We start from the raw sequence: 16,471 nt of genomic DNA, 5'->3' as shown, positions 1-16,471 counted from the left end.
GAGACTGTGTAAGAAAAAAATGTCTATGGTGCAATTTGGAAACCATTTCTAACTTGGCTACGACCAACTTTTTAGGATGAACTGCAGGCTGTGTAAACAAAACAGAGGAAGACTAGTGTGGAAACGAAATGAAAATGTAAATAGCTAAATATATATATAGTATGTAGAACTGCCATTTAATTTCCAACTGTTGGTTGAACATGCTGACTGTGGGTTTTATACAGCTTTGTAGAAGAAATAAAGAGATGTAACTTTTGCTACTGTTTTTCTTTTGATTTCCATCGTTCTAACTGCTGCATAAAAAACATTGGTTGTTCTGGTTTCATAGACAAACCTATTTAATTTCACAGGAGCAAAGAAAAAAAGGAATTGAATCTGAAGAAACTGCTGCTTTGAGTTTGGAGGGTTAATCGCTGCTCGCCTGAAATGAATCCTCATTACACCATGAAAGTGTAATTAAAGATGGCGGGTCAGAAAGGACAACGGTGACCTTTTTACTGGAAGTAGATTTTAAAAAAGGAAAAACATGAGAAACGTGTTCAGATGGAGGTCAGGAACCTCAAACTTGTAGTAATGAAGAAGGAGAAGGTGTCGTCGCAGATTCAGCTGGTTTAAAGTCGTGTTTCCGTCTTTGTTGTGTTTCTAGTTTTTCATCTATAATTTCACTTTACATCCATTTATCATCTGTTTTTTGGTCCTAGATGAACTAATTGAGTTAACATGGAACCTCAACTCTCGGCTTTACGCGTCTTATTCGTTTAAATAATTAAACTTTACGACATGAATAGGGTCGCAATAAACGCATCCTTCTACAAATCCCCCGATTGTCCTGCAGTTTATCATCTGGGCAAACAGAAACATAAGTCGCACTTCGGCTTTACGGGTCAATAAAACGCTGACTGATGCCGTCCTATTAAAAAAGTGGACTATACAGATTTATTATTCATGAGAACGGAGACGGGAGCTCATAAAACAACAACATAAAAGCCTCAGACTGGAGAATAAAAATATTATTAAAGGCAGGGCAGCCAAGCAGATCCCATTAAGATGTTCAGTGTGGTTCCTTCTGTTAAAACAGGAATCCAAATGGACTCACAATAGAGGCATTTGATTGGTTGCTGATTTGGAAATCAGACAGTTTGCTTTCTATGATTTGGAGCTAAATGAAGTACAACAACCAAAAAAAAGCCCCCCCCAAAATTTAAAAAAAAACCAACCACAAAATGCTACAAATTCAACAAAAAGTGATTAAAAATTACCATGAAGGAGCTCAAAATGACCCCAAAGTGACATAAAACCCAAAATAATAACCAGTAAATGATAAAATAACTAGAAAATTTCACACATTATCCAAAAAAGTGATTAAAAATGCCCATTGGGTAGCAAAACTGACACAAAATGCCACTTCTGCTAAGATTAAAATGTCAAAATAACCAAAATGTGATGAAAAACAGAAACAAAATGACCACAAAATGACAGAAAAAACACAAATGGGAGCCAAATGACGTACAAGGACCAAAAAATGACCAAATCATTTCGTCGACTAATGTCACAAACCTAGTTATGCAATTCTGGGTTGTTTCACCAATAGTGAGAGTAAAAATAAACTAGAAATATCCCAATGAAGTCTTATTTTGAGTCAGATACCATTTTACAAGATGAAACACACTTCAAGTATTGTAGATTAGCTGTAGTATGACCAGAGGAGGCGACCAAAAACATTTTAGCGATCAGAGAACATTGTGGGAGCTTAAGTAGTAAAGGAGCACTGTGACAGAGACTTGTACGAGACTTACTGACTTCAAGACAGTGAAAAAGTATTAAAATAAGCTGGTGTAAGTGATCCTACATCCTAGTGGAACACCTTAAAGCTGTTTTTTAAGACCTTCTTTGAGGTTTTCATCTTCTTTGGGTATGTTTCCAATCTTTGGGTAGCACCAAAAATGAGAGTAATAATAAACTAGAAATGTTCCGATCTGGTCTTTTTTGTGTGTCAGACATCAATTTCTGAAATAAAACACACTTCAAATATTGTAGATTAGCTGTAATATGACCAGAGCAGGCGATCAAAAACATGTCAGCAAGCAGAGAACATTGTATGAGCTTAAGTAGTAAAGGAGCACCATGACAGAGACTTGTACGAGACTTACTAACATTAGGACAGTAAAAAAGTATTAAAATAAGCTGGTGTAAGTGATCCTACATCCCAGTGGAACATCTTACATCTGTTTTTTGAGACCTTCTTTAAGTTTTCATCTTCTTTGGGTATGTTTCCTATCTTTGGGTCGCACCAAAAATGAGAGTAATAATAAACTAGAAATGTCCCGATCTGGTCTTTTTTGTGTCAGACATCATTTTCCAAAATAATACACACTTCAAGTATTGTAGATAGCTGTAGTATGACCAGAGCAGGCGACCAAAAACATGTTAGCAAGCAGAGAACATTGTAGGAGCTTAGGTAGTAAAGGAGCACCGTGACAGAGACTTGTACGTGACTTATTGACTTCAGGACAGTGAAAAGGTGTTAAAATAAGCTGGTATAAGTGATCCTACGCCCTACTGAAACATTTAACATCTGTTTTCTGAGACGTTCTTTGAGGTCTTGTTTGGGTACATTTCCTGTCTAAGGGACGTCCCCAACATTAACCATCCAGGTTAGAACGTTCCACCTGGGCAGAAATGATTGAAAACCTGCTTAAACTTTTCCTCCAGATCAAGACAAGATACTCTAGCAAAGGTCAAGAACATTCAGCAACGAGGTGGAGCTTATCTAAAAGCCTTCTCGGTCTGATTAATATGTTTTTACTGGAGTCTGACCAGAGATATCTAGTTACTGCTGGCAGCAAACGTGCCTTTAATTACCGCAGACACAGTTGAGAGTTCTGGCGACAAACCAAGACAACAAACAAACAAAAAAAAAAACTATGTACGATCCAGACTCAGCTGCTGGCTCGTTTATTGTCAGCTCCCCACCCTCCCTCTACTTTTTTTATTTTCATTCCTTGAGTTTGTTAATTAACTGCTAATTTCTGTACAGCAGATGCAAAGATAATTTCTGACTAATTGTTTTCAAAACAAACAGAAAAAAGAAGGAAGTCTAGGACAGAGATTAAAAAAAAAAACTGGAAGAGAAACCTCAACGCTCCGTCCAACTTCCTCTGATTCTCTGATGATGAACTTCTGAACTAATTCAAACCAATAACTTCTCATCAAACCCCAGCAGAGAACTCAGAAATGTCTTCTGTGGAGAACGGCAAATTTATATTGTAGCACCCCAGCACCCATAATTTAAGACTACGACGACTTTCTAGAAGTAGTGGTAACTTAGGATACTGGGGTGTTTGGGTTCGTACTACTAAAGGTAGCTACCCTAAGGTTTACCTGATGTGGAGTAGACTTACCTTGCATACAAGACTTCAAACCTTTAGGTTTATCCACAGTTCCTACATGCTAATTGGAGTAACTGACCCCCAACAACTTGATTATAGTTGAGTGAAATAAAAATACTTTAATTCAGTGTTTTAAATAAAATAGCAAAAAAAATATCCCCTTCCATTTGATAATTTTTAAACACAAAATAACTCAAAGTAATACCTTTCGAACTGAACGCCTTCCCCTGAAATTAAATTTATAACTAACACAAACATCTCTTTAAATATTTAAGTTTACCTCAAACAAACTCACAAAGGAACACCTTCAAATGTGTCACTGAAATGTTCTTATATGTGACACAACAAACAACGCGTACTAAACACCAAATATTGTTCATTAAGTTGTGGGCCCACACATACACTCACACACTCACCCCAAACGTTGCAGGCCTGTGTGTCGATCTCCAGCTGTTCGCCGTAGTCCAGGTGCAGAGTAGAAAACCCACGATGATCACAGGAAGCAGCCCACGAAATCCCCGCAGCGGCGTTGATCTCCGGTCAGCAAACTCACAGTTAGCCTTTAGCAGAACCCACGTCGTGGCGTTCACAGCTCGGTGTCTGAAAAGTCAGCAGCCAGCTGACGAATAATCCAATGTCTCAGGAAAAGAAACGGTCAGAGGAGCGGCAGGTAACTCCTCATCCAGGTAACTCCTTGTCCAGGTAATTCTTCATCCAGAAGCACCTCAGTCTGTCCAGTTCAAAGTCCGCTCAGCCCGTGACGAGGCTCGCCGGCCCTAGCTTAGCCGTTAGCTTAGCCGTTAGCTTTAGCGGTTAGCTTGAACCCGCTCACACAGAATCTCCGTTTCTTCTCACTCAGACCAAAAACAACATCTGTGCCTCTGCAGTCGTTAACTACACACAGCTAACAAGGCAAACATAACATGTACTGAGTAAATCCAGTCAATAGAAACTCGGCTTCTTAAAACCCGGTTCAGCTTCCAGAGCACCTCTCCGTTCACCATCTTGTCTTCTCTTCCAACGTACATCTCACGTTTTTTTCCTCCCGCCCCCTCACATTCTCTTCCTCACTCCCGACCAATCCCTACACAGAAAGACAACTTGACCTTTAACCCTTGACCAATAAACAGTTAAATGGTAATAAAAGGAGTAGTCTGTTTTTTCCATTTTCTCATCCACTAAATGTAATTAGTTAGATCACCCCCCGACACGCACACATTCTTTCCTATGCAGTTTATTTCAACGATATAAATAACCATTGTGTTTACAGAAAATTAACCTGAATTAACTATTTTAATGTTTTAGTTAACTCAATTACTTTTAGTTTAACACATTTTTACATAAAACCTAATAACTTTTTAAGGCCATTAATATAATTAAGTGCTCTATTCTCCACGGGGCTACATTAGAATGATAGAACTCTTAAAACCAAACACAACACAACCCAGACACACAATGACAAAAATTAGAAACTAAATGGCACAAACCAGAGACAAAACAACATAAAATTCTGAAAAACCAAACATGACAAAAGCAAGACACAAAGCAATAAAGAAAAACACACACAACACAGAACAAAAATGGACATGAAACAACATAAACCAGAGACAAAAAGCCAAACTCCACAGTCAAAATTACAAAAACTAGACACAAACAACAATAAACAGGCAAAAAACAAACACAAAACACAATACCAGACACAACACCAATAAACAGACAAAAAACAAAAACAAAACAGATACAAAACAAAACCAGATACAAAGCAACACAAAGTGACAAAACCCGACAGAAAATGACAATTAAATTACACAAAATGCCAAAAAAAGAGACACAAAACTCTAAAACCCAGAGACAAAACAACACAAAGTGACAAAACAAGACACAAAACAATACAAACCAGACACAAAGCAACAAAAAATGGACACAAAACAACAGGAAAAATGAACACGAAATAAAACTGAGACAAAAAGCCAAACACCACAGTTAAAATGCCAAAAGCAAGACACAAAAACAACAGACATGAAACAACAAAAAGCAGACACAAAATGACAAAAACTAGAGAAGACGTCAATAAAAAGACACAAAACAACAAAAAAGAGACACAGCAACAGGAATCAGACACAAAGCGACAAAGGCCAGACAAAAAAAAAAAAAAAAAAACCCAAAGACAAAACAACAAAAAACAGGCACAAACATGACAAAAGCCTGAGACAAAGTGACAAAAACTGAACATAAAACAACAAAAACCAGACACAAATACACAAAATGATAAAAACCAGACACAAAACGCCAAAAACCAGACATTAAAAACAACAAAAATTAGACAAAGATAACAAAAACCAAAGACAAAATTACACAAAATAACAATACACAGACACAAAACAACACAAACTAGACAAAATGCCAATTAACAAACCTAACACATGCCAAAAACCAAAGCCAAAACAACACAAAATGACAATAAACAGGCACAAAATCATGAAAACCAGACACAAAATGACACTAAATAACTCAAACCAGATGAAATGTAAAGAAAGAAGTAAAGGATGGAGATAAGAAAGAGAAAGTGGAAGAAAAACCTCAAAGCATCTTCCAAACTTTCCCCTCTGATTCACTGATGATGACATCCAGCAACACATTTAAATCGATTCCTGTCCGGCGGCCCCCCGTGTCACCCGTTGCCGTGGAAACTGACACACCCTCATTATGGGATGTTCCAGTCCCGGCAGCGTCTGAATGCCAGGATGAGTGTGTGTGCTGGATGAGTAAATTAGCGGTGAGGGTGTTGTGTGTCCTCCGGCGGCCGACCAGCTCCACTACGACTCACTTCTTAATGAGATTTAATGCCGACTCGTCCAGCTAACAGACACACAACTCAGATGCACAACTGCAACACACTCACAGCTCAGGCTACACAATCTTAATAACAACTCGCTGCCGTTATCCCACCATGACTCCGCTGCAAGGAGGAAACTGTTGACTTTAAAGTGATGCAGGCTGAGCTGAAGGTGGCGCTAGAGCAGCTAAACACTAAAGATCTCCACATACAGCAAACTTTGACCAGACATCTGTGTTCCCCAGAAGATGAACACGAATGTGGCAAAGACCATGACAAAAACCAGACAACATGACAGAAACCAGACACAACATGACAAAACTCAGACACAACATGACAAAAACCAGACACAACATGACAAAAACCAGACACAACAGGCCAAAAACCAGACACAACAGGACAAAAACCAGACACAACAGGACAAAAACCAGACATAAAAAGACTAAAACCAGACACAGCAGGACAAAAACTAGACACAACATGACAAAAACCGGCCACAACATGACAAAAACCAGACACAACATGACAGAAACCAAACATATACGACAAAAAACAAACACATGACAAAAACCAGACACAACATGACAAAAACCAGACACAACATGACAAAACTCAGACACAACAGGACAAAAACCAAACACAACAAGACTAAAACCAGACACAGCAGGACAAAAACCAGACACAAAGTGACAAAAAACAGACACATGACAAAAACCAGTCACAACTTAACAAAAACCACACACAAAATGGCAAAACCCAGACACAAGACAGCACAAACCAGACACTAAATGGCAAAAACCAGAAACAACATGGCAAAAACAAATGAAATCAGATTTAAAGGAGTTTAACTTCATTTGATTTTGCCACCGTCTACTTCTGCTTCAGTGGCTGGTAATGGAGGGTTTTTTATTGCTGTTTTGATGCTTTTGCTTCAGTTCAGGATCTGAAAACTGCTGAAAGTGAGACTTTAAACAGGATTTATTTGTTCAAGCTCTTCCCTACTAAGGAAATCATTGAAATTTAATGAAAATTTGTGTTAAAAAAAGACAAAGAAACTATTAGAAAATAAATATCAGCACCTGAATCACTTAAAGAATATTCTTTAAAAAACAGAAATATATTTAAATGTGTATTAAAAAAAATCTGTAACTTGATAAGAAAATAATATATAAAAATGTATATAATACAGTAAAATAATTTCAGTACAGCAATAGTAAAGTTAACAGATCTATAAAAACCTGAGAAACTAAAATGTAGTTGTTGACATTTACAGTTTTAGCCTGTTTTATAGTTTTATAGTATTGTAATATTAGAATTTATTGAAAAAAACCAAAATGAAAAAAACTAAACAAAAAAAGTACCCATAAATAACCAGAAGTGTTAGAATTTGTTTGAAAAATAGAAAAAAAAAATCAGTAATTCAATACTAATTAAATAGTAAGAAAATTAAAAATGCATAAAAACCTGACAAACAAAAATTTATTTATGACATTATTTACAGTTTTGGATTGTGTTCTTTTTAACAGTCTTTTATTATTATTATTATTATTATTATTATTATTATTATTAATAATAATAATAATAATAACAACAACAACAACAATAATTGAATAAAAAACATTTAAAAACTCATAAATTACCAGAAATTTGTTTTAAAAACAGAAAGAAAAATCTGTAATTTAATAGTAATTGAATTCCATGAAAGCTAATATAAATATCCGTTAAAACTTGAAAAATTTATTGCTGACATTATTCAAGTATTGCAAATTACAATATTATATTACAATTTGTGATATAATATTATTTTAATATTACTATTTACTTATTTAAATAAGAAAACATTTTGAAAATACCTATAAATTACAAGAAATGGTAGAATTTATACAAAACATACAAAGAATTTCTACTACGATGCTATTTCTGGCAGTATTTCAAGTTTTGTCCTGTTTATTAATAGCACTGCAACATATTATTATTATTACTATTACATTAGTATTATAGTAACAGTAACATATACAAATATATTAGTGTTCTAATATTGTAATTTCTTGAAAAATAATGTTAAAAAGTCAAAAAATACTCAGAAAGTAGCAGAAATATTAGAATTTGTAATAAAAAGAAAAGAAAATTCATAGTACAGTACTAGTGAAGCTACTATATAACTATAAAATCTAAAAACTTGATTATTTACAGCTATGGTCTACAAAAAATATCCTGTACAAAATGTATAAATATAAAACACCTAAACTGCCTTAAAAATAACCCAAAAATGGTAAAATATATTAGAATTTGGACTAAAACTAGAAAAAAATGTGTGTAATTTACCAGATCATGATGCAGAAATAATAAAATAACTAGTAGAAACTCGACCTGCTGCTGTTTCGGAGGATTTAAACAAACAAGAAGGAACAGATTCATGAATAACTGATAGTCTGCAGCTGATAAAAAAAAACAGAAAAAGTTGTTTGCGCTTCTTTGACAATAACTGCTGCTTCAGACAAACAGTTTCCTGCTGAGTTCAGACTGAATGAATCAGCAGAAAGTCGGATCCGACGGCTTCATTCAGGTTTAAATCGGCTCAGATTCGACCTTCAGATGAGTGACTGTGAATAAAATCAGATCGGTCGTCGTCCAGTAAAAATAATGAGTCAGTTTTACTTCATCTGACAGGAACTGGTGCATTTTCTGACTGTTTCTGATTAAAAACGCAGATTACGGTTCAGAAAATGAAGCAAAAATTAACTAAACTCATCGATTAAAACCCATCAAAGTGGCAAACAGCTCAGTTTAGGGTTTGGTAGAATCCCTTTTTATTTAGATTTAGATTTTAATTATATTTATTTATTTATATTATATTTGACTTTTTTGCTGTAATTGTTGTTAATGATGATGATAATAATAATAATAATAATAATAATAATAATAATAATAATGATAATAATAATAATAATAATAATAATAATAATAATAATAATAATAATAATAATAATAATAATAATAATAATAACAACAACAACAATAATAAAACAGACCTGGTTTTTTGTTTGTTTTAACCATTTCAAACCAAGAAAGTTTTTTTTTCAGTTTAAATTTTCTCTCCATTTTTTCAAATCTCTTTAAAAAAAAAAAAAAATTTAATGTTGAATATGGGCCCATTCTTCCATTGTTTTTCTATTTTAAACCAAGATAAATAAATAAAAACACAGGAAAATCGCAAAAAATTTTCCCCTTTTAAACCAAATACAATAAAAATATATTTTTTAAAAAGGCAGAAAGAAAAAAATGTGAATGGGGCCATTATTCATTTTCCTTTCGCGAAAAACTTTAAAAAGACAAGAAAATTGGCCTGTATTTTGTTATTCCATTTTAAAACAACAACACAAACAAAAAAGAAACAGAAAAAATCTTTTTAATATTATTTAAACAAAATAAAAACCGAGAAATACAAAAAAAGGGTCCAGTTTTAGTTCCGTCTTTAATCAAAAACATAAAATACGACATAAAGGGAAAAGGAAATAGGTCTTATTTTGTAATTTTTCCATTTTAAACTACAAACAAAAATGGGATATTATCTCATTTTAATCTTTTTAAATATTTTTTGAGAGAACAGATTTATACTTTAGTACCCACATTGTGTTACATTTAAGTTTCAGTCTTAATTTGTCTGTTTTTTGTTGTTGTTGCTTCGTATAACACAGGTTTTTAATCGATTATCGATCACTGAGTACCATCCTTCATGATGACATAATTAGTTAGCTTCACGAAACATCTTCTAAATCCACAAAGAGAAACTAAAAGACGGAAGAAGAGGCTGCTGATGTACAGTAGAGAGAAAAAAGACACCAAAGACTGTATAAGAAAAACAGTTTGACAGTCGAGCTTCAGGGATTTCACCCGAAGAACTGAGTCAGCAAAGACACACACATAGAAAACACACACTGATAGAACACACCAACACACACCAATGGAAACACACACTGACGGAAACACACCAGCACTCTGAGTCTCGTTTCACTGCAGGAGGTCGACAGAACGTCGTCGTGACAAACCCAGAGACTCTGACGGCCTTTGAAGCAGAACCGAACATGTTCATCGACAGAAACACAACCAGATCCAGAGAGAGTCGGAGTTTTATGGAGGTTTATGAGGGAGAACAGTGAAATAAATCAGAGAAACGTACGTTGATTGTTGGATTAGTGGATGAAAAGTTTCATCAGCACAGCAGATAGAAACATGATGTTTTAGGAGGAAAATCACATCTGAGTTCTGGCAGAAACTGAAACCAGATCAGTTTCAGATTCATTCATCTGTAAGACGCAAAATCACCACAAAAAAATATAAAAACCCCACAACAAGATGCAACATTACCACAAAGAAACACAAATTTATCACAAAAAGATGCAAAATTACCATAAAACGGCTGAAAGTATTACAAAGAAACACCAAATTACCAAAACAGGTCAAAGTTGCCACAAAAAAACATTAAATGACCACAAAGAGACACAAAATCACTACAAGACACAGAAGATCAAAAAAAATGGCTGAAATTACCACAAACACAAAATGACCACAGAAAATGCAAAATCTCTACAAAAATTCACACAATCACAATAACAACAATCAAAATTACCACAAAAAGATGCAGTCACCACTAAATGGCCAAAATTACCACAAAGAAACACAAAATCACAACAAAAAATGAAAAATGAAAAATTACCACAAGCACCTTTGCCACAAAGAAACATTAAATGACCACAAAAAGACAGAAAATCACCAAAACAAGATTCAAAATCTCCAGAAAAACATGTAGAATCATAACAAGAAACAAAACTGCTGCAAAAAAAGATGCAAAACAAACACAAAGAAACACAAGTTCACCACAAAAGATGTAAAATTGCCACAGAAAGATGTAATCACAAGAAAATGCCTAAAATTTCCACAAAGAAGCATAAAATCAACCCAAAGATGTAATATCTCCACAAAATGTCCAGAATCACCACAAACAAACAAAATATGACAAAAGATATAAAACCACCCAAAAGGGGCTGAAAGTGACCCAAGAATCCATCCAGGTCTGACAGTCTAAAGACTAAATCTGGATTTTGGTAATTTTATTACAATTTTCCCCACAAAAATTGGCAAAATTACTTCTATGACTCAAAACAGCCAGAAAAACATGTAAAATCAACACAAGGGTCGAAATTACCACAAAGAACTATTAAGTCACCACAAAAACAAATCTGCCAAAAAAGCTAAATTACCATAAAAAGATGCAATCATAATAGAATGCCTAAAACTTCCACAAAGAAACATAAAATCAACACAAAGAGATGTAATATCTCCACAAAATGTCCAGAATTACCACAAAGAAACATAATCACTGTAGTCAAAGTGACCCAAGAAGGGTTCATTTTACATCCATCCAGTGGTCACAGTCGAAACCTACAGCTGGTTTCTCCTCTTCTTCTCTAAACCCATCTTTGAGCATCAATATTATGGGATATATCGCAGTATGAACAGTAAAACTGCAGCAGTTTAATGTCTTCAGTCGTAGAAACCGTCATTGGTACCCTGGATGTGTTTCTGGTTTAGTTGTCCAAATGTCTCAAGACTTCCCAAAAATTACTCAATAATCACCTGAAGTGACTCAAACTTATAAATTTAAACTATCCAAATTAACCCCTTGAAAAAAGTTATGTTCAAAATTTCTTCGAAAATTCCTCAAATTTATCCAATTTTATCAAAACATTTACAAAATGACTTGATAAAAACTGTCCAAAATACCTAAAAGTTGTATAAATGTGTCAAAGCTTTACTGGAATCACTAATAGTTTTCAAATTAAAAACAAAAACTTGTCAAAATACATCCAAAATTACTCAAAATATGTGTAAATGCATCAAGTAGTGTCTCAAACTGTGATAAAATCAGTGACCTTCAAACTGAATTTTATTTTGGCGACCCGATTAAAGAATCCAAATGTTGTGGAGATCAATGATTGTGTCCAGGTGGAATCGCTACGCTCTGATTGGTGGATGGAGGTGGATGACACCATCTAAACACCAATCCAGAGAACTGTGACCTGCTCTTAGTGAACCATTGACCCAAAATACATTTATACATTTGATAAATTTTGTACAAACAAGCGACTAGATCTCAGATAAGCAGGAAAAAAAAGAGGATGGAAACCCCTAAAGGGAGAGTCGAAGGAGAGTTAGCATGCTAGTCAAGTTTGACGTCACCGAAACATAAATATCTTGTTTGTCGTGTCGAAAAAAACTCTTAGACAAAATAGTTTTAGTTGGTTTAGACGATAGTTTCTAAACTCTGTAAAGATATGTAAAAAACATATTGTAGCAACAATCCTTTACATGTACCTTCAAACCATCAGTTATATCTCAGTCTTACTGAGTTCAAACTGAAACGGACAAAGAGCTTCACAACTCTGGATGAAACAGAAAGATCCTCAACAGACAGATCCAATTTCACTGAAAACAATGATAAAAATTCCTCAAAAATAATAAGTCGATTGTTAAACACAACCAGTGAATCCAGCAAACAGCTGAAACCAACAAGTTCATGACTCCGGTTTCTAAATGTTCAGACAGACGAGGTTCAGAGAGTTTGTTAGCTTGAAGCTAACGTCTGTCTGGTCCATGAGGAGGAAGTAAACAATCCAGAGGTGAAATTAATGCAAATGAAATTCACTGTCGGTGCAAACGTACCTTCAGGGATCAAGTCTCCACGTCGAGAAGGAGTTCAGAGAAGAGCTTTCATTTGCATTGAAGGAGGTCATTCAGCTGGAAGGGAACCTCGATCCAATGTTCAGATCCACCAGGAGAACCTGCAGCAGAAGAACATGAAGTTTACTTTTAGATAAAGTTGCATTTTCAGATCCACTGGCAAAAGCAAAACTCTTTTTTATTTTATTTTCATTCCTTATGCAGCAAGTATAGCCTCAAACCTCGTCATCCTGGTGTACACTCAAGAAAACAAGGTTCTAACTGGAACTAAAAGGTTTTCTGCAGTGAAGCTACAGAGGAACCATTTTAGTTTCACAAAGAAACTTTTAGCAAAAGTTTTCTTAAATAATCCACATAGATACCTCAAAGAAACATGAAAATATGGTTCATTTAGACATCATGAATAGAGCTCTGAGGAGGAAAAATTGTTTTTTTTAAGGAACAATTCTTCAGAGAGTTCTTCACGGACTACTTTGATAACACAAATAGCAAGAAGTTCTTTAAAGAATCCCCCAAAGTGCATCACAGAAATATTTTTTTAAAAAAAGCTTAATTTGGGCATCATAAATTGCATTTTGCAGAGCAAAAATAAGTTCTTTAAGGAACCATTTTCCAGATAGTTCTTTACAGACCCACCTGGTTCTACTCTGACAACATTAAAGAGCCTTAAGCCACGTGTCCACTAGATGCATTTTTCCTGCATCTGAAAATCACCCGCATGGTGGGCGGTCACTAGGTGGTCACATGACAGCTCGACAGTCCGGCAGATGCGTTGGACCAACATGGCGGCTCAGCCACAAACTTTCTCTTTTATTTTGAAAACACTTGAGCGAAAAGTATTTCTGAAAGCATTTGAGTTGAGAAACAAGCTGTGCAGTAGTTGAATCTGTCCTCGTTTTAGTTCAACGATGGCTAGTTTAGACGTTTGACAGAAGTTCCGCGATGCGTCAGGTCTCCGCACGCCGCATAGAATTTGCATAAAGTGGAAGTCGAGTCTACTTTATGTAAATTTTCAGACTGCGGCTCGCTGTAGGGAGATGCGCCACATGCTGCATGCTGGTCCGGTTGGAGGTGAACAGAGGTGGAACATAGAACCCTAAACCCTTAAATCAACTCGTGGGTTCTGAACAAAAATCTAGAAACACTGAATGTGTTTGGATTTTTAAGACCTTTAATGTCTAAACTGTGCCAGAAAGTGTTCAGAGGAGGACCTGAGAGCAGAAACCTCAGACAGGCAACATCATGAAACTTTCATCAAAACTCAACCAAGCAAACAAAGACAGTGGAGCAAACAGACAATGGCTGAAAGTGCAGGAATAAAATCCAAACTGAAAAAAACAGCAACTGAACAAGAAGTGAGCAAAACAGCAGAACACAAACCTGGTGGAGGTAAAGGAAGAACTGCAGTAAATCCAGCAGAACAAACTGATAAAACCAGAGAAGAACCAGGACTTCTGGTTAATATACAGAGAATTAGACTCAGGTCAAACCAATGTGGCCAATCAAAGAGGAGGGAAACTGAGACAAAGGAAGTAAAATAACAAGAGATGTACAAGGGCAGGGATCTCAACAAAATAAAACAGGAAGTAACTCAAGATGATAAATTTCTAGGTCACGTCCATGACTGATCTTATGTTTTGTTGTGGTCATTGATTTGGCATTATTGTGGTGGTTTTGTGTGGTTTTGTGGTAATTTTGACCCTTTTAGTATGGATTTCACATGTTTTTGTGGCTATTTTGAGTCATGGAAGTCATTTAGTCAATTTTGTGGTTATTTTGACATTTTTTGTGGTCATTTTGCATGTTTTAAGGTAATTTTTGCTTTATTTGGCAAATTTTATGTCTTTTTATGGTGGTTTCTGTTTTTTCTGTAGTAAGTTCAACCCTTTATGTATTGATTTTGCATGTTTTTTGTGCAATTTTGAGTTATCAAGATATTTTTACCTATTTTATTGGAGTTTTTGTGTCTTTTAGTGGAGAATCTTTCGTGATGTTTTTGTGTTTGTAGTTATTTTGGATTTTTTGTGTTCATTTTGAATCTTTTTGTGTTACTTTTGACTTTTTGGCATATTTTTATGTTTTGTCTTTTGTGGTAATTTTGAATCTTGTGTCCATTTTACTTTTTTGGCAGATTTAAGGTCTTTTTGTGGCAATCTCAGGTTTCTTTGTAGTATTGCCAATCGTTTTTGTGTTGATTTTGCATGTTTTTGTGAGTATTTTGAGTCATGGAAGTATTTTTGCCTATTTTGAAGATGATTTGTGTCATTTTTGGGGTCGTTTTGCATCTTTTTTGATGATTTTGCATTATTGTGGAGATTTTGTGTCATTTCGTGGAGAGTTGAATCTGTTTGTGGTGATTTTGTATTTCTTTGGAGTAATTTTGATCCTTTTTGTATTGATTTTGCACGTTTTTGTGGCGATTTTGCGTTATGGAAGTCATTTTGCCTGCTTTTGTGGTGATTTTGCGTCTTTTGTGGCAAAGATCATATTTTCTGTAGACAAAATCTAGATTTTGTCTCCTGATTATGTCACCTCGATGGATGTAAAAATGATCTGATGTCAGTTTTTACCAGAACTCAGGTGTGTTTTTCCTCCTAAAATGTCATGTGTCTATCTGCTGGACTGATGAAGTTCTGAAGCACAGAAATGATTGAAAAAGTCCATTAAGAAGTAATAAATCTGGACCCACCGCTATGGACTTCAAGGACCTGGAACTCTGGAAATATTCAAAGTATGAAGATAAAACTTTGACTATTAAATAACTGTAGATAAAGAGTAAGATGAGTCTTTGTGGTAATTTTGCATCTTTTAGTGGAGATTTTGTGTCTTTCTGTGTTATATTCACCCATTTTTGTGGTGATTTGGGGTCTTTTCGTGGCAATTTTGATTTTTTGGACTGATTTTGTCTCTGTTTGTGATAGTTTGGGACTTTTTGTGATTATTTTGCATCTTTCAGTAGATATTTACCTCTTTTTTGTGGTGATTTGGGGTCTTTTATTGAATTTCCCTTCGGGATTAATAAAGTTATTGTATTATTTTTGTGCTGATTTTGTGTTTCTTTGTGGTAATTTTCCTGGTGATGTGGTCTCTTTTTGTGGTTAAGTTGTCTGTTTTTGTGGTAATTTTCCAGCTTTTTTTTTAGTTACTTTAATTGTAATTGTTACCAGAAGGCAAATGTGTTTTTCCTCCTAAAATGTCATGTCTATCTGCTGTACTGATGAAGATTTGAGGCTCAAATGATAGAAAAGTCACCCTAAGACCTTCGAACTTTTAAAATATTCACAGTATGAAGGTAAAACTTCATTAAATACACTAAAATATGTATCACATCTTTGCCATAGTTACTCTTAAGTGTACATGGACGTAACGTTCCTTTAAATGGACACTAAATGGAAATCTAAACAGCTAGAATGTGGCTTTCAGCTGCTGATAAAGACCAAGTGTCCTGATCAAAAGCTCCAACAGGATCAAGTGGAGCTGAACTTTAAACCTCGTATTAACCAGC

The 16,471-nt window shown here is 35.0% G+C and overlaps 1 protein-coding gene across 1 annotated transcript in view; it reads right to left on the bottom strand.

Moving 5' to 3' along the window:
* LOC111571736 (thyrotropin-releasing hormone-degrading ectoenzyme-like) overlaps positions 1-12,966 on the bottom strand; it is a 280,894-nt gene extending 267,928 nt beyond the window's left edge. The window contains exon 1 of the mRNA XM_055006866.1: positions 12,949-12,966. The gene's annotated coding sequence lies outside the window, so the exon portion shown is untranslated. The remainder of the gene's footprint in view (positions 1-12,948) is intronic.
* Positions 12,967-16,471: the final 3,505 nt, after the last annotated feature.

This window comes from Amphiprion ocellaris, chromosome 21 (genome assembly GCF_022539595.1).
Source record: "Amphiprion ocellaris isolate individual 3 ecotype Okinawa chromosome 21, ASM2253959v1, whole genome shotgun sequence".
Classification (NCBI taxonomy): Eukaryota; Metazoa; Chordata; class Actinopteri; family Pomacentridae; genus Amphiprion; species Amphiprion ocellaris.
Note: the sequence above shows the minus strand (reverse complement) of the source record. Positions and strands in the feature narration are given on the sequence as shown.